At 45.5% G+C, this 14,794-nt stretch overlaps 1 protein-coding gene across 5 annotated transcripts in view; it reads left to right on the forward strand.

Moving 5' to 3' along the window:
• Positions 1 to 14,794, forward strand: part of SYT2 (synaptotagmin 2) — a 188,572-nt gene that overhangs the window by 140,663 nt on the left and 33,115 nt on the right. Inside the window, exon 1 of one of the 5 annotated variants that reach the window (XM_043500648.1) lies at positions 69 to 182. The exons of the other annotated variants lie outside the window; for them this stretch is intronic. The gene's annotated coding sequence lies outside the window, so the exon portion shown is untranslated. Of the gene's footprint in view, positions 1 to 68; positions 183 to 14,794 lie in introns of those variants that run through there. 5 annotated transcript variants of the gene reach the window in all.

The raw sequence follows: 14,794 nt of genomic DNA on the forward strand, positions 1-14,794 counted from the left end.
TCAGCTCTAAGATCTGTTCCCCTTTGCCATCCATCAGGACCTGTCCACCCCAGGATACGTGTTGAATACGGCTTTCTGTTGATGTGGGTCAAGAACTGGGTCGGTCTTGTTGATGGGAGGTGGAGCGGAGGGCGTGAAGTGGTCTGTCTTCTGGAAATAGAGACTGATGGTCTCTAATTGAGGTGAGTGTATCTATATATTGGTCCAGCAGGAATGCAATTCGAATGATTAAACAAACGAAATGGGGCAAAGAGGAGATTGTAAGTCCCCTTTGCTGTGCTCCCAGCTGTTCAGAGAAGAGGGGTTACCCATCACAGGCTAGCCCCCAATATGCAGGGCTCCATCTTGAGCTAAGCACACGCAAGCAATTCCCAAGCCCTTTTCAGCTTCCCAAGCTCAGACTTCAGTGCCCCCACAAAACTGTGAGGAGCTGATGTTGGAAGCTGCACAGAGGAAGCCATTGGTAGCTCACCACAAGTTTTATGAGGCCCTCCAAAACCCAGGAACTATGCTTTATCTTCTGGAGTGCCATCTACTGGCACCTTATCTATGAATTGTTTACCTACATACACAATAGAGCACTCCTGTAACAAAAAACAGTTCGCTGAAAAGCATTCCTGTTACTGGCATGGAAATCAATGCGCCAAGCTTCCTACTTTGCCTATTTGTATTTTCTTGTCTGTTTTCTCGAGGGATGAGCTGAGAAAAGCATTTGATCATTGAACCTCACTAATAAATGTGTTCTAGGCAGTGTGTTTGCTTTGGAAGTGCACTTTGGTGTGTCACCAGTGCCCACTGTAAATTACATATCTTGACACCAGCCTAAAACCCTGTGTCATGGGCCCTGAGAGAGGATGGGCAAGCAGTGTTGGTGTTAATAACTGCAAGATTAACCCATGAGATGAGTCAAAATCACCAGTATCGTCTCCAAGGCTGAAAGAACATGCCAAATGTGGCATCCCTAGGACGAGTGGTAAGGGTGTTATAGTACGAAGAAACAAAAAGTTAGAAGAATTTTCAAGACCTTTTTAAAATAGATGCATAGATTCTAAAGCCAGAAGGGACCACTGTGATCATCCAGTCTTGACCCCCTGCATACCATAGGACTTCCCTGAATTAATTTCTGTTAGAACTTGAGACGATCTTTTAGAAAAACATTGCATCTTGTTTTAAAAATGACCAGCAATGGCGACTCCACCACAACCCTTGGTAAATTGTGCCAATGGTTAATTGCTCTCACTGTTAAAATGTTATGCCTTATTTCCAGTCTGAATTTGTCTAGCTTCAACTTCCAGCCATAGGATTGTGTTAGACCTTCCTCTGCTAGATTGAAGAGCCCATTATCAATTATTTGTTCCCCAAGTGGGTACTTATAGACGGTAATCAAGTCACCCCTTAACTTTCTCTTTGTTAAAATGGATAGATTGAGCTCCTTGATTCTCTCACTACAAGGCATGTTTTCCAATCCTTTAATCCTTCTCGTGGCTCTTCTCTGAACCCTCTCTGACTCTGGTTTAAAAACATCCTTCTGGAACTATGGACACCAGAACTGGACACAGTATTCCAGTGAAAAAAGAAAAGGAGGACTTGTGGCACCTTAGAGACTAACAAATTTATTTGAGAATAAGCTTTCGTGAGCTACAGCTCACTTCATCGGATGCATTCAGTGGAAAATACAGTGGGGAGATGATTTATATACACAGAGAACATGAAACAATGGGTGTTATCATACACACTGTAAGGAGAGTGATCACTTAAGATGAGCTATTATCAGCAAAGGCGGGGGGAGAGAAAACCTTTTGTAGTGATAATCAAGGTGGGCCATTTCTAGCAGTTGACAAGAACGTCTGAGGAACTGTGGGGGGTGGGGAAATAACATGGGGAAATAGTTTTACTTTGTGTAATGACCCATCCACTCCCAGTCTCTATTGAAGCCTAAATTAATTGTATCCAGTTTGCAAATTAATTCCAATTCAGCAGTCTCTCATTGGAGTCTGTTTCTGAAGTTTTTTTGTTGAAGAATAGCCACTCTTAGGTCTGTAATCGAGTAACAAGAGAGATTGAAGTGTTCTCCAACTGGTTTTTGAATGTTATAATTCTTGACATCTGATTTGTGTCCATTTATTCTTTTACGTAGAGACTGTCCAGTTTGACCAATGTACATGGCAGAGGGGCATTGCTGGCACTTCAAAAACAGACTCCAATGAGATACTGCTGAATTGGAATTAATTTGCAAACTGGATACAATTAACTTAGGCTTGAATAGAGACTGGGAGTGGATGGGTCATGGGAAGCAGCATGGAGACCCCCATCCTATAAGTATAGCCTACATTCTTTGTTCTTGGATGTATACATTTACATTTGGCTGTATTAAAATGCATATTGTCCACTTGCACCCAGTTTAACAAATGATCCTGGATCAGTGACCTGTTCTCTTCATTCTTTGCCACTCCCCCAATCTTTGTGTCTTTTGCAAACTTTATTGGCATAGATAAAATGTTAAATAACGTGAGGCCAAGAACCAGTCCCTGTGGGACCCCAGTAGAAGTGCATATCCTCAATAATGACATCCTGTATATAGTAGCATTTTGAGACCTGGAAGTTAGCCAGTTTTTAATCCATTTAATGTTTGCCATTAATTTTATATCATTCTAGTTTTTTAATCAAAATGTCATGCAGAACAAAGTCAAAGACCTTACAGAATTCTAAATATATTACACCAACGCTATTACCTTTATCACCCAGACTTGTAATCTCATCAGAAAAAGCTATCAAGTTAGTCTGACAGGATCTATTTTCCACAAACCCATGCTGATTGGCATTAATTACATTACCTTCCTTTAATTCTTTATTAATCAAGTCTCGTATCAGCCGTTCCGTTACCTTGCCCGGGATCGATGTCTGTCTGACATGCCTATAATTACCCGGATCATCCTGCTCACCTTTTCTAAATATTGGCACATTAGCTTTCTTCCAGTCTCCTGGATCTTCCCCTGTGCTCAGCAAGACTTACTGAAAATCAACACTAACCACCTCATTTGTTTGAATCCTGGTATCTCCCCTGCCTCTTGTCCTATTTGTCTCAAACTTTCCAGAAAATTTCTACCCACGAGTAACACCATGTCTGTGAATGATTTCAGGCAGATTGGTTTAGTTTTGGCAGAGTTGGGAAGTGGTCAAAAACAGTTGTATTAATTTAGATGGCTGCAGCCTTATGGAGAAATGAAAGTCTCTCTGTAACATATATTTAAGGGTGATCATCCAATTCTGTAACAGATAAGATACCAGCTTTGGCAGGACACCAAGAAGAGCTCGTGTTCATGCTTCATTACATTAATTATGTTGTTTCTAAAATTTCCGCAGCAGATGGGCAAAAAACATATTTTTCAGCTATTTAATTAAGAAACAAAGTACAGCCAATTGAAACAGGCCCGGTCTACAACTAAACTTTAGGTTGACTTAGTCATGTTGCTCAGGGATATGAAAAATTCACACTCCTGAGTGCTGTAGTTAAGCCAACGTAAGCACTGGTGTCGGCACTGTTAGGTCGATGGAAGAATTCTTCTGTTAACCTTCCTGCAACCTATCAGGGTGTGACTTAATTATAGCAATTGAAACCCCCACACTGTCTACACTACAGTGGCACAGCAGCACTGTAATTGTGCCGCTGTAGCGTCTGTAGCGTAGACAAGCCATGAGACTTGGTTTGCTTCCATACAGGTGAACAAGAATCTTATTGGGACAAAATATTAGAGCTTATACTGTCCCTCTTCAAAGAGAACTATAATTAATTTAAGGGGAGATTGCATTTCCATTTGAAATGATTGTACTTGCTGTAGTTAGAAGTGACTCCAGAGCTGACTAAAATGGAAAGAAATTAGGAGAAGAGCATTCGTTTTTCAGGTTGCTTTTCTCATGCATTTGACAGCGCTTTCTTTAGAGTCAGTTTCACTCTCTGGTGATGGAGGCACATCCTTGCGAGAGGCTCTGCAAGGGGGCTGTGTCGCAATCTATGTCTACAGTACAGAACCTATGTCACCATAACTATGTTGGATAACTCCCTAGTGTGGACCCAGTGTATGCTCACAGAAGGAGCTCTGCCGGTGTAGGAAGATCATCGGGGAGCGAATTACTTTTTTCTGTGCTGACATAAGTCTTCACTGGGGTTTTGCCAGCATAACTGTTTCAGGTCACACCTTTTTTCACACCTTTGTCCAATCAGAGCTTGGCCAGCATACATTTTAAGTGTAAACCAAGGCTGTGTGTACACCAGAAAAACTACAGCGACAGGAGGGGTTCTTCTGTCATTGTTGTAAATCCACTTCCCCGAGAGTCGGTAGCTAGGTTGAGGGAAACATTCTTCCCTTGACCTAGCGCTGTCTACACTGGGACTTTGGCTGGCTTAACTACCTCTCAGGAATGTGAATTTTTACATCTCTGAGGGCCTGTCTAGATTACCGGCCGGATCAATTGGGAGCGATCAATCCAGTGGGAGTCGATTTATCGTGTCTAGTCTAGTATAGACACGATAAATCGACTACCAGTGGCTCTAGCATTGATTCCAGCACTCTACCTCAACAAGAAGTGCAAGGGAAATCTACGCTTTCCCATTGACACATTACAGTGAAGACACCGCGATAAGTAGATCTAAGTACGTCAACTACAGCTACGTGAATAACGTAGCTGAAGTTGCGTAACTTAGATCAATCCCCCCACCCCACCCCCCCGTCGTGTAGACCAGCCCTGAGCAATGTAGCGAGTTCGACCTAACTTTCTAGTGTAGACCAAACTCAAACCTCAGTAAAAGCAACAGCGGAGCTGAAACTTAGGTCTGTCTTTCGCCTAAAACACAGCTACCTTGCTCAGGAGTGTTTAAAATGCACTCCCGAGAGCTGTAGTTAAGACGACCTAAGCCCCTGTGTAGACACTACTAGGCTGATGGAAGAATTCTTCTGTCAATCTAGCTGCCACCTCTTGAGGGGGTGGGTTCACCACAGCAATGGAAAAGCCCTTTCCGTCTCTGTAGGTGTAGTGTTGCTATAGGCTTGTAATATAGACACACCCTTAAACTGAAGGGGCAGGAGAGTGGGTTTAAAGCAGACAGAGAGAAGACAGGAATGTTTAGTGGTGATAGACCCTTCTAAACATCAATATCGGAAAGGAAGAGCACGTCCTTATAGAGAGGGATTTGCAAAACCATCTAGGGGATTTAATTTTACATGAAACAAATCCATTGGGCAGTGCTGAAAACCTCAGCCATAATTTTGTTTTTTAAAAGGTTTTTTTTTTTAAAGTTAAGGCTCTGAAAGTTGAAGTATTTTAATTGCCATCTCTAACGCACTAACCCTCCTGTGTTCTACGGCTGCAGAGGAGATAACTGCCAACTTCTTGCAATGTGTGTCTTGCAAGAATGGTCTCTTGCAACGTGTATTAACTCCTTATGCTTCATAATAATCTGTTCCACCTTGTATTTAGCTGTGACACTCTGAGTACCTTTCCCAGACCTGAAGAAGAGCTTGGTGTAGCTTGAAAGCTTCTCTCTTTCACCAACAGAAGTTGGTCCAATAACAGATATTATCTCACCCACCTAGACTCTCTCATATCCTGGGATCAGCAGAGCTGTAACAACACTGCAAACAGTATTTTAACTAGTCAGTTTCAAAAACTTCAAGTTGGCCACCTTTGGAAAATAAGACTCTCTTCTTTCAGCCTACCCTAAACTGTCCTGAGTAGGGACTGTCTCTGTGTGTATGTGCAGTGCCTAGTGCAGTTGGGCACCGATCCCAGTTGGGGTCTCTGAGCATTACTCTAGTAGAAATAATAAATAATATGATAGGGAAGGATTTGTGTGTGGAGAACAGAAACTTAGAGAGGCTTCTGTGCACTATTCATGTATAGGTATAAAAAGTTCATGAACATTCGCTACCGTTTTGGCAGAGAAAAGCAATCAGAATTTGCATTGCATCTTCCCAAAGACTGTCTGGGTCAGTTCTGTCAGCTGTGCAAATGCTCATTTCCAAAGCTGCACGCATTACATTTTCAAGTATGGTTTTGGAAGGCACTGTGTCAAATGTTTTATTAAAGCCCATCAACTGCATGCTGCTCATCCTCTGAATCTGTAATTTGCTTACAAAGGGATCAAGCACGTCCGGCACGGTTGGTTTGTTTATAAATCTGTACCGTTTATTGCTCCGGCTTCTGAAGTCCTCGAGGGTTCTGATCGTTCTCTCACTAATTTGCTGCATTACTTTTATCTGGCAGCGAAACTAATTATAGCAAGTATGAATTGTCAGGATTGACCTGCTTTGCTTTTTTGAAAACCGGTGACATTTTTAGGACTTCCATATTTAATTCTCTGTGACATTAGGAAAAATATAGTCAATAATTCGTTAAATCCATGACCATGAGCTAATTCCATTCAAACAGGATAATCTGGATGCTGATTTGTGTACATTCATTTACTCCAGGTATCAGCAATTAGGGTTGCTCTACACTAGAAAAGTTTTACTGGTATGAGAGGGGGATGGGGGTGCAGAAGTTTTAGCAATTGTTTACTGATATACCAGTCCAATGCCTAGTATTTTGCTGTTTTAATTATCCCGGTATAGTTAAAGCAATGGCACTTTCTAGTGTAGACAAACCCTTAGATCTACACAAGCTCTTCATTATTTCCTACTCATCCAAACTTTTATTCTTTTCTCAGCGGAGACAGATTTGGAAAAAGCCAGTTCAGTAGTTCAGCAGTTTTTAAATCGTCAGTTTCATCTCCTTCCTTGGTTATTAATGCTGCTGCTTTTCTCTTTATTCTCCCTAATGTATATTTAAAAGCCCTTCTCTTTCTCCTTAACTCACTGGCACAGCTACTTTACTCGGCTTGGCTGCTCTTATCTGTCCTCGCAAGCTTGTAACTGATTCTGCAATTTCCTCTCCAGTGCCCAACATTGGTGCCATTTTGAGCAAAGTTTCTTTTCTGCCCTCTGATTGTTGAAGAGTACTTTCAAGAATTGGCTCATTTCTAGGTAGAATAAATGCATTGGGTGGGGGGATATGAGCTCTAGGACGACCCAGGTGGCTACATGTAATTCATAGATTCATAGATACCAAGGTCAGAAGGGACCATTATGATCATCTAGTCCGACCTCCTGCATAATGCAGGCCACTGAATCTCACCCACCCAGTCCTGCGAAAAACCTCTGACCTATGTCTGAGCTATTGAAGTCCTTAAATCATGGTTTAAAGACTTCAAAGTGCAGAGAATCCTCCAGCACGTGACCCGTGCCCCATGCTACAGAGGAAGGCAAAAAAACCCCAGGACCTCTTCCAACTTGCCTTGGAGGAAAATTCCTTCCCGACCCCAAATATGGCGATCAGCTGAACCCTGAGCATATGGGCAACATTTGAGAGATTAGATCAATGCAGATATTGTAAAGCGTATTGATGTCAGCATGTGGGTGGCTTGTGTACAAGAAGCTAAGCTAAAATCAGGAAGGGTCGAGGAATGGACTTGGGACATAGCTGGAAAACGAGCAAGGCAGGTTGATTCCTTCATAACCTCTCGTCCATTACAGGTAATTACTGCTAATAATATCCACGTTCATCCCAAAGGATCCAAATCAATATACAAACTATGCACAGGAATCAATGGCCCACCACTGAAATGCAGACCCTACTGGGCTGGAAGCTGGCAGCTGATTAACAGCATACAGAGTACACAACCATTTGGCGCAAGAAGTGAAAAAGAATACCAGATATCTATTTTAAACTACAATTCTGCCTCCCTCAATCTCACTAATATCAGCATCTGACCGGAACACAACACTCCAACTGTTGCAGCAAATGCCAGGGAAACTTTCTTGCCCACAAATGTCAGGGCCTCAGGTTTGCATCCAGCTGAAAAAAGTGTGCTTCAAATTAGTCACAAGCTTCTATACTGTAAAGAAACCCACACACATGTGTAGAGACACACACACCACTGCTGCATATGTTACTGAGTCCAGACATTTCAGGCACTGGGATGTTTTTATTCTGTGACCTTTAAACCAAATTTCATTCTTAAAAGTCCCAGGATCAATTACTTCTTAAAAGTCTGCCAACCTTTCCTGGTGCCTGGGTGCTATTTACTATTTTCAGTTCTGAGGTTTGATGTCACAGACTTGTGCTCCCATGAGTGCAGTTTCTTGGGAAGTAAATGCAAGTGCATGCAGACAGGGTAGTACTCTGATTAGCAGAGCTCCAGCACTCCTGTACTAGACTCACCTGTAGTTTTCTGGAGGTTCTCCGATTACTGTACTGTGGGGCCCATCATTACAAGGAGCAGGCCCCATGGCAAGCAGGCAGCATGGTCCAGGAGACTGGACTGGCACTCAGAAGCCATTGGTTCTCTTTCCAGCTCTGGTATGTGTGTCGTGTCATCCCATATTCTTTATGAAAATACACTTGAGATATAAATATGATGTAACGGAGATGTACTTTATGCCAAATGGCTCATGTAAGATATTATTGGAAAGGGTATGATTTACTGACTGCGATTATACAATCTGTGTGCCTGTATCATTTCTGTATCTAAAGTTAGGAATATTGACTATGTATCTGTATTTCAACTATGCTACTTAGGGTGACGCCCACTGCCAACACTTCAGGTACAACCAAGGAAAAGCCAGAGAGGGCTCATGGCCCATCAACAAGGACAATGGACATTAAATAGCTTAGTCTTCCTGTGACCATGTGGGTCAGCCTGTGAAGAATGGCTACAAGGGCCCTACAGAGTTAGGTGGTCTTGTCACCTGATACTAAAACATTACCTGGGAGTTCTTGTAACTTTCCACTGTAAGGGAAGGGTGGTCAAACTAGGAAACAAAGGACTCCTGCCTTATGCAAATCCTATTTAAGGATGGGGAGTGAGGTAATCCGAGGTCATCAGTTCTCCCCTGCTGCCCCACCCCAAGAGGGCTGCTGGAAACAACTAAGGGCTTGTCTACACTGGCAACGTTAGAGCGCTACCATGGTTCTAAAAAACCACCTCCACGAGGGGCGTAGCTACCAGCGCTGGTGCACTGTCTACACTGGCACTTTACAGAGCTGCAACTTGCAGCGCTCAGGGGTGTGTTTTTTCCACACCCCTGAGCAAGAAAGTTGCAGTGCTGTAAAGTGCCAGTGTAGACAAGCCCTAAGATTGAACGGGGGAAAAAACTGGGCTCAGGCTGGAAGGGTGTCTTGCCTGTGAAGATTATTAGAACCCCATTTAGGGTAAGAACTCACACGTAACCACTTTCTTTAGTGTATTAAGCTTCATTTGCGTGCTCTGTTTTATTTTCTTAGTAATCTGCGTTGTTCTGTCTGCTACCTCCTTAACGATTTAAAATACACCTGTTACAATTAATACATTTATTTTTGGTGTGACAAAGTCCCTCCTCTGCCTCAGTGGGTCCTGCGCTTATTGGCAGATTTGCTCACCTCAGAGGTTCACGGCAGCCCTCAGTTTGGCTACTCTTGCTAGTGGCTCAAACCTGCTGCCCACTCAGCTAACCTCAGCACTGGCCAGCATGGGGGAAACCAGAGAACAATCCCTGCAGTCTCTGTGTCCCACCTAGTGGGTCGGGGACAGGCCAGATCCCTTTCCAATTTAGACCTTTTCTTCTGGTGTTTCTCACAGACCATGTCAACTCCTCCTGTGTCCAGTCAGGAGTTGGGGGGAGCCCAGGACCACCCTCTACACTGGGTTCCAGCCCAGGGCCCTATGGACTGCAGCTGTCCACAATGTTCCCTGTATCAGCTGTGTGACAGCTACAACTCCCTGGGCTACTTCCCCATGGCCTCCCCCCAGCCCCTTCTTTATCCTCACTGCAGGAACTTCCTCCTGAAACCTGATCATGCTTGAACTCTTCACCCCTCCAGCAGCACACCTTCTCACTCTCTGCTCCTGGCGCACCCCCCTACTAACTGATGGGAGGTCCTTTTTAAACCAGGTGTCCTGATTAGCCTGCCTGCCATAATTGAATCTAGAAAGTTCTTAATGGGCTCCAGGTGTTTTGATTAGCTTGCCTGTCTTAATTGGTTCTGGCAGTTTCCTGATTGCTCTAGGGCAGTCTCTGCTTTGGTCCCTCAGGGAACAGAAAACTCTTCATCCCGTGGCCAATATATTTGCCTTCTACCAGACTCCTGTATCCCCCTGGTCTGGGTCTGTCATACTGGTTTGTAATACAACCCAGTTTGTGTGATTTCTAACTGAGGGAGGGAGAGAAATTGTTCATACCCTCTTCTACATTGGGGGAAGAGGCGAATATAATGCACCTTTGGGTCTGCACTCCAAGGAAGGTGGACATCTGAGTGCTGGAGCAAGTCCCTTAAGCTGAGTCTTCCCAGAGTTGATCTGCAGCTGGGTGTGGCCCTACCTGTGTGTGTGTTTGAGGAGGTTTTCAGAGCCTGGCTCAGCAAGACAGGTTAAAGGGGGCCCATGATGGCAGAACAGGTAGACTCAGTGGTATCTCAGCACATCAGGTGACTTCCCAAGGGGTCCAACCCGTCACAGTATGATCTTGGGTAATCCACTATGGTCGAAGCTTTCAAATGTAGGTATCTAATGAGGAAGGAGAGCTTAATGGTTAGGGTGTGAGCTTAGGGTTTAGGACAAGGTCAGGTGGGTTCAGATTCAGGTAGGTACGTCTACACTGCGCCAGCGAGTCTCAAAGTCTCAAAGTCTGGGTCAGTTGCCCCAGGTTCGTGAGGCTTACGCTACAGGCTAAAAATAGCTGTGTGGACGCTCAGGCTGGAGCCTGGGCCCTGAGTCCCTGGCCTGAACATCCACACGACTATTTTTAGCCCCCAGCCCAAGTCATGAGTCCAAATCATTTGACCCAGGCTCTGAGATTCCCTGCCGGGTGCCTGCCTTTCCAGTGTAGACATAACCTTAGATAGACTGTACCGGTATCTGTATAGGTACGTCGGCTAGATACATAAGTGCCCTGATTTTCAGAACTTCCAAAGCCTTTGAAAACCAGGCTCTTCCTTTGGGTGCATCAATATGGATGCGGGAGGGAGGCGTAACTTTAGTTTTAACTCTAATGAGCTTTAACCCTATGCAAAATGGGCATAGGAATTTTCACCCTCCAGAGTAATGTCTGTTGTGATCTACAGGCAGCAATGGCACTTATTATTCCTTGTCACCTGTGGGACTGTTCCTGGGGGTACGGACTACTCACCTGAGTGAAAGGACTGCCAGGTCAAGCCTGTTGTTCCAAAGGACATTAGAAAAATGTGAAGGCCATTTGGGTCATTTAATGGAACATGTTAAGCTGATAAATGGCAATCTCTCGCCCTCTCGACTAAACCAATAGAACAGACAACATATGGGGCATTTGCTTTTTGAGATCCCATTAGATTCTGCTCAGGGCAGCCTTCCCACCCCTCCACTTTATTTTACCTAAACAGTAAAATGGTAAATGGCACTAAAAATGGTAAGTTACCTGGTGTCATTCATTTCCCCCAAATGGAGCCTGTTAGTGACTGATGAGCATCGGCTGGCGTGTATTGTTTTTCCACCAACAGATTGGGCCTTGATTGATAGAGGCTCACCTTTCCTCCCCTCCCACCCCCTTATATTTTTCTTTTATGGCCGTAACATGCTGTCATCTCAACTGCAGCATAGTTGTTGACTAGCCCCGGCTCCTGATTGATGGAGACATGCCATTTACTTGAGCGCTCTTGGTTATAATAGAAAGGAAACAGCAAAGACGTATTGACTCATTAGCCGCACCACAACCAGATTGGTTTGTGCAGGATTCTCTCTGTCATTTCCCCCTTCACTCCAGTTCTCAAACAGGAAATTATTATGGGGACAGGATGGCTGTGTTGGGAGGGTGGGGGGAGAATCTCTTATTCTTGGTCTATGGCGGCACTTACATAGCAGCCTCCAGGCTGCCTGCATTAGCAGCATGAACCAGTTAGTCCTGAAAGAGCCAAATGAGCCTCACTGCCTTTCTTATTGTTGAGAGGGAGAATTTATGGGCAGGAGGCATTGATATGAAGTCATGAATACATAGAGGGCACTGGCCAGCTGGTGGGCTCTCCAAGCCTTTAACCTCTGACTTGCTGGCTCAAATCCAGACAAGGTTGGTGGTGACTGACAGTTGTCACCATCTGTTCGGTGGTTAAATGGCCCCAGGTGAGAAGAGTTGGTGGGCATCTCATTTGCTGCTGAGTTGTCAGAGCTCACCTTCAACTGGCCCATGGTACCACCCTCCATCGCCCACTTGTTTCAAACGCCTCTGTGCTGTCTCCCAGGCCACCCACGTGTTCAGAAGGCACTTCCCTTGAACACCCGCAAAGCCGAGCCATTGTCTTTCAAATCCCATCCTTTGCCAGGATGCCTACAAAAATGCTGAGACCACTGCCCGTCATGCTCACCAATATTGTCTACCTTTGTTCCACTCTGGGTCTGTTTGCACCATCTGTTGTTTCTTGTCTTAGGTTATAAGCCCCTGGGGTCACAGACTGTCTTTTTTGTTCTGGGTTTGTACAGCTCCTGGCACAATGGGTTCCTGGCCTGTGTCTCTGGCTCTGAGGCATGACAGTAATACAAATAATAATAATAATTAATAATTAATAATAAATCTCAGCCCAATGCAGGACGTGTGTCCGTATCACATCATAAGTGGCTCCGGGAGAGGGGAAAGACCAGTTGGTCCATGGAGGCTGAGCTTGCCCTACAGGTTCCCTGCTGCATTGCATCGGCCAGGCACCACGGAGAGGTCTGCATTGATGCAATCTGTTTTGGGGATAAGCAGAGGGCTGCTTCTTTTCTCTGGCACTAACGCATGTTGTGTTGTGTTTAAGGCCATCTGAGCTGGGTGTTCCTGGCGGAGACCCTCATGTCCCCAGTACTGGGGAGCAGGCTTTTTCTTGGCACATTAACATAGCTTTCTGTGAATATAAAGACCCTCCAGGAGCTTATTTCACATCTCTGTGTTGTCACAGCTGCTGAAAGAGCCTTGCATTTCAGAGAGAGGCATGTGCCACTGATTTCGGACTTGGTTCCAGATTTGAAACCTCCCATCACTCAGGCATGTTTGGATCTGAGGCTTTGATGTGATCCATTCTGGAGAGAAGGACCAGACACTGACTTTGAATACAGATCTGGCTTGGGATTTCCAATCTCCCTCAAGTTTGCAGGGGGAGTGGGCTGGAGCCAGGGTTTTGATTCAGGCCTGTCTCTAATTTCAAAGGGAAAGTGGATTCAGAACCTGAGTAAAGGTGCCCAGGATTTGGATCAGCATGATCATTAAGGCAGCAGGGTGGTTAACAGTGAGAGCTATCAATGTGCTGAGAAAGGGGTTCATGAAGGAGGTGACATCCCTGGAGATCTTGCCCTGGGAACACACTGTGGCAGACACATGGACCTAACTACATTCTTGGGTGTGGGGTATTGTCCTGATTGCTGGATTGAGCCCATGGGTGGGCAACAAAATTGGATGGTTGGCTTTCCCTCAGCATTAGGGCACGTGTGTAGTAGGGCAACAGGACAGATCTAGCATCAGGGCCACTTTTCTGGAGGTCTCCTCAGCCCCCGGCCTAGTCTGGTGTCTTTCAGTTTGGCTAGTGCTTCACGCTGGCAGGGCAGCCGCTCTGGCAGTGGGATCATTGCACTTTCAAGCCAGAAATGCCCAGACTATAACCCCAGGGCCAAGCACAACATCATACCAGCAGCAGCCTCGGGGGGTGCTGGTGACATGCCCATGTGTCCTTGGGTATCACAGTCTGCACCCCCCTGATCTGAGCCCAGCAGAAACAAGCACTCAAAGGACCAGCCTAAAGCATTGAGACGTTGGGTGAGCCCTGCTTTCCTGAGCTCTGGGCGCATGAATGATACACGCGCCGCATCTGAGCAATGGCAACAGCTCTGCTCATAGATGACCTGTTACGGCTGGAATTGAACTGTTAGGCTCCTCCGTCTCCCAGGCTCCTGGAGCAAAGACTTTAAAGGCTGGGGACATGAGAACTGTGTCCTTCAGATGCTCCAGCAGAGGTTGCTGCACTGTGCTGTAACTCAGAAGAAATTGTTAAGAGCACAGACTCCCCGGGCGCCACCGAAAGCATGTTCACCCGACCACTGCAGTGCGCAGTACAGCACAGAATCCGGAGCGATGGGTTTCTTAGTAACAGTTGTCTCCAGCCATTCCACCCACAGCGCTCTCTGCAGGAGATAAATGGACTAGATTGGCTGGATGGACTGACAGACATACCTGGGTCTGAGGTCTTTTCCATAAAGGAGTGCAGTGTGCTGGTTGAAATGCCTTGGATGTGCTGGGTTTGCATGTCCCAGCCTGTGTGTGTGTGTGTGTACATGTGTATGCATTTGCACTCCACTGTGTGTGTGTGTGTGTGTGTGTGCATTTTCATTCCACTCTGTGTGTGTGTGTGTGTGCATTTGCACTTTGAGGTGTGTGTGTGTTTGTGTGTGTGAGAGAGAGAGAACATCAGCCCACTCTGCCACTGACTTGCTGGGTGACCTTGGGAAAACATTTAGGTGCAAATTTCCAAACTTGGGGGCCCAGAGCGAGGCACCGACCTGCCTAGCTGGAGACCTAGCTAAGGAGGCCTGATTCTCCAAGGTGCTGAGCAAGCTCCCCTTGGAGTTGTGGGGGTTACAGCAGCATAGAGCAGGTGTCATTGAATCATTCCTTTCTGCTGGAGCCCTTGGAGCAGCTCTGAAGTGGTAGGGGCGAAGTCTCTCTACTCGCCAATCCAGCTTCCCTCGCCAGTCATGGCTGGGCCGTTCTGCTCTGCAGGCAGGGCCAAT

The sequence above is a fragment of the Dermochelys coriacea genome, chromosome 21, assembly GCF_009764565.3.
Source record: "Dermochelys coriacea isolate rDerCor1 chromosome 21, rDerCor1.pri.v4, whole genome shotgun sequence".
Classification (NCBI taxonomy): domain Eukaryota; kingdom Metazoa; phylum Chordata; order Testudines; family Dermochelyidae; genus Dermochelys; species Dermochelys coriacea.